The sequence below is a fragment of the Procambarus clarkii genome, chromosome 68 (genome assembly GCF_040958095.1).
Source record: "Procambarus clarkii isolate CNS0578487 chromosome 68, FALCON_Pclarkii_2.0, whole genome shotgun sequence".
NCBI lineage: Eukaryota > Metazoa > Arthropoda > Malacostraca > Decapoda > Cambaridae > Procambarus > Procambarus clarkii.
Genome location: NC_091217.1, coordinates 11,533,328 through 11,550,461, shown reverse-complemented (window position 1 = coordinate 11,550,461; position 17,134 = coordinate 11,533,328). Strand labels below are relative to the sequence as shown.

At 40.4% G+C, this 17,134-nt stretch overlaps 1 long non-coding RNA gene across 1 annotated transcript; it reads left to right on the top strand.

Annotated features, from left to right (window-relative positions):
* The first annotated feature begins 965 nt into the window (after positions 1–965).
* On the top strand, positions 966–16,882 carry LOC138355565 (uncharacterized). Its single transcript, XR_011223970.1, has 5 exons — positions 966–980; positions 2,422–2,833; positions 5,761–5,923; positions 7,170–7,268; positions 16,784–16,882. It is a non-coding gene; the product is annotated as an uncharacterized lncRNA (long non-coding RNA).
* Positions 16,883–17,134: the final 252 nt, after the last annotated feature.

The following is a 17,134-nucleotide window of genomic DNA, read 5'->3' as shown; positions in this document are numbered from 1 at the left end:
GACCCACAATCTGCCGATATTATAAATGGGGTATCTGTAAGCATGGGATATCGGAAAGAACAAATGGACTATGCAAATATGATCATCCTAGAAAGCAGCCACAACACTATTTACCAGGATGATATTTTAGCAAGAGGAGAAGATTGGCTAAAAATGTCCAGACTCTACCATCAACTCAGTCAAATGCTGGAGAGGACGCAAACACAGTGGCCTCCTTACCGTCAGTAGTTTCAAAGCGTTATATGACAAAGAGTGCTGGGAAGACAGGTCACCACGAGCGTAACTCTCATCCTGTAACTACACTTAGGTAATTACCAGAGCCTCAGATATTAACACCAAGTAAAGCATCCAGCACTTCCACAAACATAACATCATTTTTATTTGTCAACATTCAAGGTATAAAAACACGCAAATGTAACAAAGTGCACTTCATAGATGGCCTCTTACATGAGGCAAATGCAGTGTTTGCAGTCCTAACGGAAACTCACACCAAGGACTACCATGATGGTGAAATATGAATTTCGGAGTACAGTACAATCTTTTCAGATGTGATAGGAAAAGAACACTGCTTTTCCCAAAAAGCGGTGGGTTTTCTGAGGAAAGGAAAACGTATGTCTGGAAGCTGAGTCTAACCGCCCAAGCTGCGCTCAACGAGCCGAGGTTATATAAGCTCTGCCTGCAGACTGGGTGGCCCCCCCCTCTTCTCGACAAGCAAGCAGCTGCTCACTTACAAAATGCCCACCCTCCTCCCGGGATCCTCTGCATCCTCTGTTTTCTTTTCAAAGGGATGACACACAGATTCAAATAATGCTGCTATTAGAACAATATCCAACTCTGGCCCCAGACATCACTCGGTACCCCTACTCAAATCTCTGAATATGTTAGACATTAAGTCACTGCACATTCTCTCATGTGCGGTCCATAGAATTACCCCAATCACCCAAATCAGGCCAAAACTACCCAAAACGTATTAGCATTACGTAAGTAATGAAGAAATATGGTATATTTACTTACTATAATGTTGGTGCTACACGTAGAACATGATCAAACCTATTTTTTCTCTGAAATAATCTAATTTCATAACGAAATGAGACGTAAATATGTGAGAGGTGACGCCATAGGAAGTCGACGGTCCAAGCGACAATTGTGTGGAGCGACTTATCCAAGAAATATGGTCGCCAGGAGAGTGTTTGCTGCCATATCAGCCTCCTGTACACAGTGATCCAGTCCTTTTCGTTCATTGAACACCGAACCCTACACGCCCTCTGATATATTGCTTAATTAACTTAAGCCCATCATCACACAGCAAAAATCTGCTATCAGAATGATAACTAACTCAGCTTTCAGACAACACTCAGCTCCCTTGTTTAAATCCCTAAACTTGCTAAATATTAACTCCCTCCACACATTCTCTTGTGTCAACTACATTTACAAAACCCTGTTCTTAAATGCAAACCATGCTCTGAAACTCTCCCTGGACAGATGTAATAGGACCCATTTTCACCACACCAGAAATAAATATCTCTTTGATATCCCCAGGGTCAAACTTAATCTGTGTAAACACTCTATGCAAATTAAGGGACCTAGTCTATGGAACTCATTCCCTAGTGAATTGAAAAACTGTAAAACTTTTGCCTTATTTAAAAGCAAAACCAAAAAGTACCTAACTTCATCTATTTAGTTTCCTACACTGAGCTTTAAATTTGCTCTGTACCTAGTTGGTACCCAATCTCCTAATTTTTATGTAATATCAAACAACCTTATCATTGTGTTCATTGCTGTCTTCTTTTATGTGCTAGCCATATGCTGTATTGTGACTACCAATTTTTGTCAACTACCATTTTAAGCTGTCATTGCAATCAATCTTAGCTACCTATGTGCTTTAATATATTATACTGTACCTATAATTTTCTCTCATCTTTTTTTTTCATTCCATGTAATTAATCTGTTATCATTTTTTTGTCTATAAATTTTGCAAGTATTTACCTCCTTAAAATTTTCTTAGATTAAGGACCTGCCCGAAACGCTGCGCGTGCTAGTGGCTTTACAAGACTGTAATTACCATAATTGTATCCTCACATTCCTTATGTACATTCTTGTATATGCATAAATAAATAAATAAATAAATAAATAAAATTTTCTTAGATTAAGGACCTGTCCGAAACGCTGCGCGTGCTAGTGGCTTTACAAGACTGTAATTACCATATTTGTATCCTCACAATCCCAATGTACCTTCTTGTAAATGCATAAATAAATAAATAAATAAAGTATCAGTGGCCAGCCAGGTGGAGATCACAGGCTGTACAGTACTGATAAATTATGTAATTCACAGAGATACGTTGATAAATATTAATGTTTTATATTTTATTAAAAATACAGATATATACTTTGTTTCATCCGTTAAATGTAACAATATTTCAGTATATATTATATAAGCATAGTATATATAATTCAGTATATACAATATATAATAAGAGTGTCAGACCACGAAGGAAGAATTGAAACAGGAATTTCCTTTAGTACTTTCTTATATTAATACATCTTCAGAGCGAACCATTCCTTCTGAAGATGTATTAATATACGAAAGTACTTAGAGCATTCTATTGTGGTTTTAATATTGAACAATTATACATATACGAAACAGACAAATCTGGTGTCGGAAATAGTAAAAATATTAGTGTGCGATGTGATCAATGTAAGGGGGATATTGGGTGTGCCTCGTATCCCCTACAACAACAAGAAGTTCGAGAGCGATGAGGCCGCCACTAATTAGCTTCAGGATGTCGTCGAATCTAAATCAACAATATACTACCGCCGCTACTTTCTCGGAAACGTAAGTACCTGCCGCTTTACTTCTCTCACCCTGCCAAGCCTGGCCTGGCCTGACCTGGCCTAGCCAGACCTGACCTGGCCTAGCCTAGTCTGACCTGGCCTAGTCTGACCTGACCTGGCCTAGCCTTACCTAGCCTAGTCTGACCTGGCCTAGTCTGACCTGACCTGGCCTAGCCTTACCCAACACTAATCACCACACATGACAGCCCAAACGAATCGCAAATAAGTACACGTAACAAGTCATATGCCCGGACACACTTTCACCTTGGGGACTGAGTGGTAACTATTGTATAGAAGAGCCGGCTCCCTGAGAGTGGTAAGAGGGCGTGATAAGAGGCTAATGTGTGGTCTTGAAGGAAGTCGATAAAGCAGACAATTTTCAAAAGGAAGGGCAGCATAACGAGCAGACAGGAATGGACAGACAGTCGGTTATCCCATAATGTGTAATACGCCGCACACAGCATGGGTGGAGTGGGGGGGGGGGGGGGTTGTAGCAGGGCACAGTATGGTGATGGTGCGGGTGAAGTACACACCCACTGAATTCCTGCCATCAATAATTGTTTTCATAACCATTAGAACAATGGCATCCCTCCAGCCACCATCCTTCCACTGACCCCCTCCTCTGGTCCTCCACCTCAGACAATAACCCCCCACACCCCCTCTCCCTTCCAGACATCAGCATGTCAAAATCAGTACCATAATGTGTTTAAACTATTTAAACTAAGTCATTGTGTATCTCAAGGTATCTTAATTCATTTGAAAGTGTACATGTGCATTCATTCATATACTCGCCTAATTGTGCTTGCTGGGGTTGAGCTCTGGCTCTTTAGTTCCACCTCTCAACCGTCAATCAACAGGTGTACAGGTTTCTGAGCCTATTGGGCTCTATCATATCTACACTTGAACCTGTGTATGGAGTCAGCCTCCACCACATCACTTACTAATGCATTCCATTAGATATAATCATATATGATTACACATAATCATAATCATTCTATACACATAATCATATATGTGTACGTCAACGTATACATACATGCGTATATATACCTCATATTAAAATACTGATAAACGAATGACCATGAACAAATTAATTTATAATTGTAGCATTATATATAATTTTAATAGACTAATTACGTGTTTATACATTTGAATGGTCCAGACAGGTGGCCAGCCTTGGACATATACGCTTCTGGTAGGCACAATGACCTCATGTTAGACCCTTGATAGATTATGTGAGAGAGAGAGAGCTGGGGCAGGGAGGTGCGTGCCCCAGGGAGATAATCCATGCCCATGCCCCGCCTCGAGGTCAGTTCTCGAGTCACACCAAGAATAACATTCGAGCAAGTTGTCCTGACCAGGATGTGGCATATTAGGGAGGGTTGAGGAATAGGAAGCCTGTCTGATAGGGCTCTTGGCAAGCAGCTCTCCCTCAGTCTACCTATCTATATGGAAGAAATGTATCTAGGCCCTCCTCCCCCCTGCCTATTCTCTCTCCCCCACCTTTCTTCCTTCATTTCCTCCCTCCTTCCCTCCCCCTCACTGGTGAGAGAGTAGGAGTGTGAGAGTAGTTAGAGAACTCGTAGTTCTCACGCTCGTGAAATTGTCTGCGACCCTGGAGGAGTAGAGCGGAGGGGGGGGGGGGTGAAAGTAGGTGACGATGGAGGAGTAGAGGGGAGCATTATATGCAGTGAACGTTGGTGTCTATGGAAGAGTACATCATAGAGGAGGGTGAAAGGAAGGTGACGATGGAGGAGGAGAAGGGAGGGGGTGTGAAGGTAGGTGATGATGGAGGAGTAGAGGGGAGGAGGGGGGCAAAGGTAGGTGTCTATGGAAGAGTACATCATAGAGGGGGGTGAAGGTAGGTGGCAATGGAGTAGAGCAAACGGGGTGGGGATTGAAAGTAATCCTGAGTTTAATTTTTTAGTTATATATAGTGACACCTCGACTTACGAATGAATATTTATGAACTTTTCGGGTTACGAGCCTAATTTCTTCGAAAAATTTGAATCGGGTTACAAACTTTGCCTCGGGAAAGGAGTTTGTTGATATACGTATGGGCTGACCTAGCGCGTGGTGGCATGGTGATCGCGCCTCAGTTTACCAGTGTCTCCTGCCTAGTAAGTATCGCGCCTGAATTCTTTGTAAAGCATTACATTTGTTTTGGGATTTTTGGCTATTTGAACATAAAATTTGTTATGATATATCTTGCCATGAGTCCCAAGAAAGCCAGTGGTAAGGTTCAAGCCAAGAAAACACATGTGAGAATGACCATAGAGGAAAAACAAGAGAGCATTCATAAACATCAAAATGGTGCACGGGTTGTTGAACTAGCTAGGCAGTACAACAAATCTATGTCAACAATATGCACTGTACTTGCTAAGAAAAGGACATTATGAACATTAAAGTGGCAAAAGGCATATCAACAATCCCGAAACAAAGAACACAAACACTTGAGGATGTTAAAAAGTTTTTATTAATTTGGATACACAACAAAGAGTTAGCAGGTGATAGCATTTCAGAGGCCATCATTTGTGAGAAACCAAGGCATTTGCATGAAGACCTTTTAAAGAAAACCCCTGGAACGAGGGGGGGGGGAAAAGATGAATCAAGTTTGAAAATGTGAAAAGTTTGTGTGACAATAGAGCCTCGTGGAAAACTTTTGCTGTGGTCATTACCTGGTGGAATGCACCCAGGATGGAGTATTAGGGCTATACATCTTTTAAATCATAAAAGTAATAAACATTTCCCATCAACCTTACAAACAATATTAACCTATTTTCATGTATTTCCCCCATGTGCATTTTAACAAAGTTGCTAAATTGCCTTTATCATTCTGTAAAATTTCAATTACAGTACTGTATGTATAATTTTGTTAGTATAAATGGACTGAATATTCTGAAATTGCTATTTATTTTACAATTTCAGATTCAAAGGTGGTCTGGACACCCAATTTGGTCAGACAGGTGAAGAGAGCATTTAGGATAGTTCGAAGAGATGAAGATGGTCGCAATTGTGTTCGAAGAGGCAAAGGCCCCCCTTTGCTCCTGACATTATGTTCAACCATTGACCTCTGCACACCTAACACAAGGTAGGTTGAAAACTCCTCCTTCATGTCATTGGTACATTAGCCAGAAACTCAGGGCTCATGTAGGAATATCCCTAAAAAAAAAAAAAGTGGCCCCAACAATGCATCCTCCAAGTCTGGAGGATGAGCAGGAGCATTGTCGAGAAGCAGGACCTTGAGTGTCAAACTTTTCTCTTGCAGATATTTTTTGGTGGCAGGGCAAACCACTCCACATCACAGTTTTTCTGCACATCATATATTTTTTAAAACTCTTGGATTTTCGGAATGATACACGAGCAAGGGTTTAATTTTCAAATCGCCACACAGCACAAGAGTTAGCCTATCCTGACACAAGTTAGCCCAAGTTAGCTTGTGTCCGGGCAGTGACGTCTCCTCTTGGGTAATGTATGTCCTCTTCGGCAATTTTTTCCAGAATAGCTATGTCTCCTCACAATTAAACACTTGTTGTGGAATATATCCATCAATACAGTATCTACAAAATCTTTAAAATCATGAACAAATCTTTCAGCCCCTACTTTGTCTGAGCTGGCACCCTCACCATGCCTCACAACACTATGAATACCACGTCTTTTTTCAAAATTTCTCAAACCATCCCCTACTCACCTTAAACTCTTTCGTATCTACAAAACTCGTTCTAGGGGTTTTCTTTATAAGATCTTGCATGAAGATTTCATTGTTGACCAAACCACACACTGGAAATTGAATAGACGACGACATTTCGATCCGTCCTGGACCATTATAAAGTCGATTGTGATGAGATGAGGGAAGCAAGAGCATTAAGTAGGCAAGAGAGAGAGGTGAGGAGATGGAAGTATGTACGTATGTACATGAATAAAACATGTACATACTTATACATAACGTGTGTAAATAGTGTAATAAACACAATAACAGTATTTTGGGAGGAGGAATGTTGGCGAGTAATGTGTTGGAGGAGGGAGGGAGGACTGGCAGGGTGTGGCAGCTCACTCATGTTTTTTGGGCTCACCATACCAACATAGTGGATCGTTATGGTGAATACATACGTAGATGGGTATATACAATGTGTGTATATAGTGTAATAACAGCAAAAACACTGTTTGATTGTAGAATATGTCGCATATATGAGGCCCATAATTTTGAGCATAGCGATGTTCTATACTTTGAATTATATAAATTCCACAAATTACACACTTTTAAATAATATTACAGCAAAAAAAAAGAAGAAATGAATGAGAAACTTCAAAATAATTGCGCAACATTTTATTCGCAGCAACTGCCGTCGCACGGGGTGGCGGGGCCGACAGACCCCCATCGCTCCAACGCTCAGCGCCCATAATTTGCTCAACTTCCCAGCTCCATCGCAGCTAAAGTAAGTCACATACAATATTTTTTGTTTAGTTTCCCCGTGATCAGACTCTGCATTTTAACAATATAAGAAGAGAAAAAAAATTTTTGGAAAGAATTTATTTCTTGTGCACCAGGGTGTTATTTGGAGACAGAGCAGTTCAGTGGTTAACTACTAAATTTTTTTTTCTCCCACACACGCACCCCCCTAGGAAGCAGCCTGTAACAGCTAACTCCCAGATACCTATTTACTGTTAGGTAACAGGGGTCATCCCCTTTTGTACAAAGAATCTGCTAAAGCTTTTAGGGCTAATCTTTGACACTCGTTTGTCTTTGTCGCCCCATATTTTTTACGTCCGAGTTGAATGCTCTAAGGCCCTTAACTAACTTTAGGTCATGTCCCATACTTCTTGGGGAGCTAATCGACACTGCTCCTCTCTTTACATTCCTCTCTCGTTCTGTCTAAACTCGATTATGGCCCCGTTTACTCGTCTGCTTCTCCTTCTACCCTTCACCATCCGGACACACTGCATCATACTGGGTTACGGCTCGGCTCTGGTACCTTTCCTTCGACACCTACCCTAAGCCTGTATGTTGAAACTGGCGTCCTGTTTCTACAGGATCGCCATGATCGCTACTGTCTTCTCCACCTTGCACGGTCCTTACAGCACCCTCACTCTTGCTTATGTCATGCCTTGACCTTTACCCATCCTGTGGTTCCTGTTCCCCTTCACCACCTATCTCTTTCTGTACGGTTGTCTCTCTTACAAAATGCTCTTTCAGTTTGTGTTACCAATATTTCCCCTCGTGTCATTCCATCTTTGCCCCTATGGAGGGGTCCCCGTTCCTAAATTCTGTAAGCCTTGACCCACATGACTAAAACTTTTACCCCTCCTACAGTTCTAAATCACCTTTTCCTTGAACACTTTTCTTCACACTTCCACTCTATTTCTGTCTTCACCAATGGGTCTTAAGTCTGCAGATGGTGTAGGCTACTCTGTTGTTTTTCCTGACTGCACCTTTGTGTCTCCTGCCTCCGGAGACTAGCATCTTCATGGCAGAACTTTATGCTATTCTCTATGCTCTTCATCAACTCTTTTCTCGCTGTCAATCCTCCTCTGTGTTTGTAGTTGACACTTGCAGTGCCCTCATGGCTCTAGAATCCTTTAATCCAGTCCATCCTTTGGTAGTTGAAATTCAACATTGGCTGTTTCTTATCTCCAATAGATTTAAGACAGTGGAATTTCGCTGGATTCCCACCCATATTGGTGCGTTCTTAAATGAGCGTGCGGACACTGCCGCTAAGGAAGCTATCCGCATCTGTCCCATCTCCCGTAAAGGTATTCCTTATTATGACTTTTACCCAGTTATTCATTTCCCCATTCTTGCCCGTTGTCAGGGTTGTTGGTCTTCGGTTACTGGTAACAAATTGCGTGCTCTTAAGAGTAGTGTGTTCCCGTGGCCTTCCTCCTACCACCGTAGTTGGTGGTGGGAAACGGCTCTGGCGAGGTTGTATATTGGTCATACACGTTTAACTCACGGGCACTTAATGGAGCGCTGCCCTGCTTCTTATTGTCCAAACCGTTGTCTCTACATGTCCTGACTTCCAGGACTTACGTGTCTTGCTTCCCGACCATTGTCGGGAATTGTTTATCGAGGGATCAATTGTCCCTCGATAAAATTCTTGGTAAATTCAATACCTTTGATATTGTTCGCCGTATGCGTTTTTGTTCTTGTATTGGCGACGTTAGTGATATTTAGCGCACTATGATTATCCCACACATTTGATGGTTTGATAATTACTGTACTGTACAGTACTTTGGTTTGGAATGTATCAAATAAAGTTGTTTCATGTATTCAAATGTGTGAGAAAATCCACTGGGGCTGTGAGATGAAGCGAACCTGTAACAAAGGCATTGCCAGTTGCATACTCTACCACCACTGATGGTAAAAGTCTTACAACTGGATATCTTGTGTGACGGGTTATGGTATCACAGCTATACTGAACCAAGATGGTATGGCTCTCCCTCACATAAATGAAAGAAATGCTGGTATTGGCCTTGCAGTGTGTAAGTTGCAGGTGGAAACAAATGAAAATTATCAAATAAATAATTAAACAATTTACTGAAATAGTAATGAACAAAAATAACACATGACAATACTTGACTATCATGTAATGCAAAGGTGAACAAGTTAGTATGACCTTAAATGCAAAAAATAAACTATAAGCAATGAATAAAAGTATGAAGATATACTGGTGTTCTGAAGACAGCTACCATACCACCATGGCATCAGTCACACGACGTTGGCTGGAAGTGGACGACGGGTTAGAGACACCAAGGTGATCCTAGAGCACTAAGGGAGAGATTGCCTCTCCAGGGAGGCAGCGCTCTTTATATAGTCCGGCGGTGATGACTCATCCAGTGTCAACACGAGGTGGACATCCGGTCAACTAGCAAAATGCTCGTTGTGGCTGGCGGTGCCTTTGTGTTGAGCTGTACCACTGTCAGTTGAAGGCGGCTAACTGCTTGTTTGTGGGGACAAACTGCCAGTTAGCAGTGGCGCCCGGCTTGCCTCTGAGTCGTACCAGGCCGTGCCAGGCCCTGGGGGGTATGGAGAGGTGGCAGGACTGATGACTCTTCTGGGCTGGTGTAGATGTATAATACTTCCAGTGCAGAGGTATTGAAGGTGAAGGGAAAAGGCAGTTCCACTGCTATGCAGGGGATTCACGTGACACTTGTGAAGCCACAGAAATTCTGGAGGCCCTACTGAAGCCAGTCCAAGTATTAAATAAAACCCCTGAAGTACGCCGGTGAAGGGTAAAGTGAAGGGTGAAGCAAGACCGTATGCCCCAACTTCAGGCACACACAGAAAATCACGTTTTGGTCCCGCCTCTCAACTGTGTATTTGAAGTTGGGGCGTATGGTGTTGAACTGCTTCTTCAGCCTTCACCTGAGTGCTTGTAGGTCTTACGTAAGACGTTGACTCAAGGAGGGGCCTCAAAACTTGCTGTGATTTATGGGGAAATCCGGTTGTAAGACTTTTACAAAGTCAGTAATATACTGTGGTAGAGTATGCAGCTGCCAGTGCCTTGGGCAAGGGTTTACGTCGCATCACAGCTCCAGTGGATTTTCTGCTCGGTGTATATCAGGTTGTGATTTTGTGTGTGTACCGTATTGTTATGATCGCCGTGTGATAAGTCCTTTCTGGCCTCAAGAGTCATTTTTACCCACCTAGAAAGATTGCAGATGGCCAAAGCAGTTATTTAAGTTAAGAAGGGACAAGTCTTAAACAGAATTTTGCATAATATTTGACTGTAAAGGGGTAAATTGAGGTAGATTGAAAAACAAAATGGTGAACCGGGCAGGCGGTACTCACAATTAGGCGAGTACACTCGGGAACTTTTAAAGTGCAACCAAACATGCTCTAGGCTCTCACAACAAGAGGCGAGTGGTGGTGGCTCAGGTGCTCAGCCAATCAGAGCACCTAAGGAGGGAGGGCAGGAGTGAGAGGGGGGTGGTATGTGGAAGTTTGGTGACAGTTGTGTGTAGTTTGTTCATCTTCATTGTAAGTTTCATGGCTTGGTGTGCATTTCCCTAGTAAATTTAATTTGGGAAAAATTCAGGTGTTTGATTTTTTAAATCAACTTTTTAAATGTTGAGTTGTTAAAGCCTCAAAGTGCATGGAGTTGGTTTGGGAGTATGGCATCCTCATGCTGTTGCGTGCTCGCGTGAGGTAGCAAAGGTGATGTAAAGTTGTGGGGTGTACATGCTTGGGACGTCCTCTCTCGGGATGGCTGGTGTTAGACCTGTGTGTTTGTCGGTTGTTGAAAAGCCATTGTCATCCTTTGCTGTTGTGGTATTGATTTTACATTGTTCATCTTGTAATTAATACTGTAGTGCGATATCTAGGGCTACCATTTGTAGGTTTAAAATGTCTAATACAAACAGTTGTCCAATGAGTTTTAATAGGAAATATCATCCACCAAGCACCATTGTACAATTATATTAATACCTGCACGGTGAATGCTCAAAGACCCTTTCTTTATTCAGTGTTGTCACATACCTCATGGGGGTATGGATAGGCAAACACTCATTCGGTTAAACTTGCCTTGTAGTATTTTCAGAGCTCAGTAATTTGGAATCTGGTTAGCACTTTGCAAATAAATTGACCTTTAAAGTGAATTCCTATTTAGGTTTAAAACATCATACCGAATGAGAAACTCGGATTATATAGCCGAACACCAGAAATGTTGTTATTCAATTTGGTTGCCTAAAGCACATTCAAGGACTACACATTACATGGCATTCCAGGATTCCTCTATACCTTGCCTTATGCTGTAAACATTGCCACAACCCTGTGTTTTATTGATTTAAATGGCCACAGGGAGGCATACAACACTGCAGATTATGATGTCATTAGTTATCCACTGTGCTGACAAGTGGGCTGACTGATGTTCGTTGACACCTGTATCGTGCTTCAATTTAATCGCCAGGAGATCACCCTCTCACTAGACTCGTCTGTAGGAAGTACAGTATAGTATGTCAAATTACCTTGGATCATAAATAGCATAAGACTTGGGGGTAGGAGAGGGTTGCAGTGTTTGTCATGGCTCTCAGTTGTTCCTGGTATTAGGCAATTTAGTTCTGGAATCATTTTTGTTGGGCAATGTTAAACTTTTTCGAAAGTAGATGTTTTTCTGAAAGGGAAGGGGGGGGGGGGGAACCTCTATGCTTGGATACAGTTATCTAAGTCAGGGGTCTCCAAACTTTTCAATGTAAGCGCCACATTATATATTTCCCATATTTATGCGGGCCGGAGGAATAAAAAATGAAAAAAAACAAAAAACAAATCAGTGCCAGTAATTTAATTTCCTCAAATATTAAAGTATAAACATGGAAAAATTCAAACATATCTTTTTGGAAAAAATCAGGGTAAACTAAATAGATTCCTGCCTTTAGTTTTATGCAACCAAATTAGTGTGACGAATGATACTGTTGTTTTGACTTCAAAATTTCATTAAAATCAGGTTCCAGATTAGATGAGCCAATTGTAAGAATTGATTTCAAGTGATCATCAGACAAATTTGCTCGATAGTTAGATTTCACATACTTCATTTTGGAAAAAGTTTGTTCACACAAGTATGTTGAACCAAAAATGGACACAAAACTACAAGCAAACTTTATCGAATTTGGAAACTGATCTGGCTGCAGGCATTTATAAAACTCAATCAGATTTCCTTCTCTATACTTATCTTTCAGTCTGTCATCTGCCTGGAGATCAATAATTTCCATTTGAAATTGAGTTGGAAGATTTTCAGCATTGCAGTCAAATGGATTATGAAAGAGCCTGATTTCATTTGCTTTGGCATCAAGGTCAGCAAATCGCTTCTGAAACTGTTTTTTCAAATCTGAAATTATTTCATTTGCAAATGAAAAAGGAAATTCAACTTTACTTCCTGCATGAAATTTTTCACAACATGGAAAATGAGCAAAATTCTTAACCTTCACCTGGCCTTCAAGTAGTGCAAGTTTTGCTCTGAATGCCTTGACATGAACAAAGTAGTCACTGATCAAATTTGTTTTGCCTTGCAATTTCAGATTCAAGTTATTCATATGACCTGTCATATCTGCAAAAAATGCCAATTTCCAAATCCATTCACATTCTGATAATAATGGCTGAGGGTTATTTTTCTCTGTGAGAAATAAATCAATTTCTAATCTGAGCTCAAAGAAATGCAGCAAAACCTTTCCACAACTAAGCCATCTAACTGCTGTATAATAAGGCAAGTTAACAAACTCCGCATCAATTTCTTTCAAGAAATCACGGAACTGGCGATGGTTGAGTGCATGAGATCTAATGAAATTAACCACAGAAACAACAGGTTTCATGACACAAGACATATCAACATATTTTAGGCACAATGCTTGTTGATGGATAAGGCAATGCAGAAAAATGGGTTTTGAGCCTCCAACCTCACAAGCTGTTGTAATTTGCCCAACCAAACCCTTCTTTGTCCCAGACATATTCTTTCCTCCATCAATTGTCACACACTGCACTTGTTTCCATTCCAGGTTATATTCTGTCATAGTTTTACTTAGTTCATTGAAAATGTCCTCTCCAGTTGTTGTGGTGTGCATGCTGTGAACTGATGCTAATTCTTGGTTCACATTAAATTCACTATCAACACCACGAATGAATACTAAGAGCTGAGAAGTATCACACACATCAGTTGATTCATCCAACGCAAGAGAATACCAACAAAATCTTTTTGTTTTTTTCCTTTATTTGCCGAATTATGTCGCCTCCTAAATCTTCAATTCTACGAGCAACAGTATTTGACCCAAGACTTATCATTTTGAAGAGGTTTACTTTTTCTGGACATACCTCTCCTGCTGCTTCCACTATACACTCTTTTATGATACTACCATCAGTGAAAGGTTTTCCTTTTTTAGCCAACACATAGGCAACTTTGTAACTGGCTCTAGTTGAAGTTTCATTTTCAGATTTTTTCTTACTGAAAACAGCTTGTTGAGAATGCAGACTGTGCTGAAATGATTCAAACTTTTTAGTGCGTTCTGCTCCTGTGATGTGAGAATAACTTGAGCCACGTTTAGATTCATAGTGCCGACGAATATTGTATTCCTTCAGAACAGCAACACTGTCTCTACATATTATGCATAAAGCTTTATCATTTGCTATCACAAAAAAGTACTTTATCTTCCATTCATCATTGAACCGACGGCACTCAATGTCCACTTTTCTTTTCTTTATCTTTTCCATATCTGAAAACATAAGGGTAAAATAAATGAAATAAATTCTACAGGAAAAAAACAGCTTGTATGTGGTGTTAAAAAGCATAGCATATTATTATAAAGTGGTAAATATTATGGCAACAGCTTTCGTTGATAAACTTAATGGTTATCATTTTAACTATTTTAAACATGCAATATTTTTGGCTACAATAGTATTATTGCTATTTTGTATAACTAAGATAAAGGCATTGTCAAAGTACAGAGAAAAGAATATTGTACAGTGTTTGTGCTCCCTGAAACGGAAGCAGCGAAGCCCCACTCGCCCTCCATCCCCACAATATACAGTTATACACAACTGATTGGTTGTAATGCACAACACATACCTACCAGTATTAGTATCTGTGCGTCACACTATCGAGAGAGAGGAAAACTGACTCGGGTTGAGCGCCACCAGTCAGCAGCCCCAGCTTTGAATAATTCTGCGATGCCATTCGTACCATAATTATTTTTTCAAGGCCACCACACAGGGATTTGTTTGGAGGGCCGGATGAAATTATGTGGCAGGCCGGATGTGGCCCGCGGGCCATAGTTTGGAGACCCCTGATCTAAGTGAATACTTAGATTTATACAGTAGAATAACTACCTTCTTTTCCTTAGTCAAAATGGTTGCTTGTTTATTTCTAGGGACTTGTATTTTCTTTTATTTTTAACTGCAGCAACTTTCAGTGAATGATAGATTCTTACTGAAAGGACCTTTACTTCATTGTTGTTGCTTTATGGTCATCTCATTGTGTACAGGGATTCCGCGAAGCTTTTGGGGTTAGTGTTTGACACTCGTTTGTCTTGGTCAGCCTTATCTCTTGCCTCCGAGTTGAATGCTCTAAGGCCCTTAACCTCCTTAAGGTTTTGTCCCATACTTCTTGGGGAGCGGATAGAGAATCAACTACAACCACAACCTTTGTGGTTGTAGTTGATTCTCGTAGTGCCCTCATGGCTCTAGGGTCCTTTAATCCTGTCCATCCGGTGGTCATTGAGATTCAACATTGGCTGTTTCTTATTTCTAGTAAATTTAAATCAGTAGAGTTTTGCTGGGTTCCCAGCCATATTGGTGTTTCAATGAGCGTGCGGATGCTGCCGCTAAGGAAGCTATCCGTTCTTGTCCCATCTCCCATAAAGGTATTCCTTATTCCAACTTTTATCCTGTTATTCATTCTTCCCTGTTGGCAGGGTTGTTGGTCCTCTGTGGTTGGTAACAAGCTGCATACTCTCAAACTTAGTGTGTCCCCGTGGCCTTCCTCCTACCACCGTAACCGGCGGTGGGACACTGCTTTGGCACGGCTGTGGGTTGGTCATACCCGCTTAACCCACGGTCACTTAATGGAGCGCCGCCCTGCTGCTTATTGTCCGAATTGCGTTGTCCCTCTAACAGTTGTGCATATCCTTGTTGAATGTCCTGACTTCCAGGACGAGCGTGTGTCTTGCTTTCCGACCGTCCCTCGCAGTCACTTGTCCCTCAATAGAATTCTAGGTGAATCGGATACTTTTGATATCGTTCGCCTTGTGCGTTTTTGTTCTCGTATTGGCATTCTTGGTGATATTTAGCGCCCTCTGATTATTTCGCACTTTGGTGCCTTCTTTTGGTAATTACCTTACCTTCATTGTTGTTTCATTTTAATGTGGTAGTTGTGATATGGATTGTTCTGGCTCACATGCAAGGTCTTGGATTTGTTTGTTTTAAGAAATTGCCAGTCTTGTTACTATTTGTAGAGTTAGAGATCTGCATTAAGGCCTCAATATTATATTCTTTATTTTTTTAATAACATGTTATCAGCAATTTTTGTGGTTGGTAATATTTAGATTAATGTCAGTGATGTAAATGACAAGGGTTAAGACCCCTTGTGGTATGACAGCATTTTTCCCAGTCATTTCTTTCATTTGTTAAAGGGTCCTCGTAACCATTCTTTTGTCCTTTCTACCATGTACCTGTTTGTTGCTTCTTGGTCTTTCATTTGGTACTTTGGCTATTAAAACAATGGTCTTTGGTAATGTTGCAATTACCATTTCTAAAAAAAATGAGCAGGTTCATTAGGCAGGGTTTGTTTTTAGCAAACAGTTTACAAAAAAAAAAAAAAAAAAAATTCCATTCCTTCAGGACCTTGCAGATGTTAGGTCAAACTAATTGACAGTAATCTGTTTTGCCCCTTTCAAACAATGATGGTTTTAATATAGGTAAAATATTTCAGAATATCTGAAGTTTGGCAGACAAATCATTTAAGAGCTTTGATTAAATTTAAGTTACCAAAGACTTTGTGAAAACCATGTTGTATAGATGCTTCAGTGTCACTTTTCTAATGTTTTGTAAATTTAACAATGATCTTTAGTTAATTTAATCATAATTTGTACAAAGCTTAGGTGTTGCATAGCTTTAAATTCTTTCAAATATAAAAACTAAAATATTGACTGAAGTTTCTTCCACTTCAATATTTCAGACTAATTTGCAATATTTGTTAGTTTATGTAAATTGAATAGGTAGTCCACTTTTACATCTTTTCAATGCATTTTGCATGCACCTATGTAACAAGTTACAAATAGGTGTAAATTTTACAAAGTATTTATTTTCAAAGTAAAAAAATTTCACATGTTTAAACATTGCATCAATAGTAGTAAACAATAATTTCCAGCATAATTTCAGGATAAAGTATATAAAGTAGTTTCATTAAAATTGGTTTATTTAATAAGTTTTACATATAGTATTTATAACATCTAATATTTATTACTGTTTCAGGTTGTGGGCCAGATGCTCCTAGATGAACAGAAGATCCAAAAGGCCAAGACAACTCCAGAGACAATCACCTGTAAAACAACAATAAACATTAAACAGGGACACTACTTTTATTATCACCAATGCTTAATAATAAGTCCAAAAAATCCTAACATCCTATCTTTTAAGATAGGCTCAGCAAGGCCTATCCCTTCCTGATTTCAGTGCAGAGCTTGTTCCCTGAATGGGAACATTACATCCACCACTTTAGTGCCCTCAACACATTGTACATATGCTTTACTCAAAGCACTGTACAATGCATGCCAGGCACTAAAGTTTTAGATGCATCCACCCATTCAGCAAACAAGCCCTGTG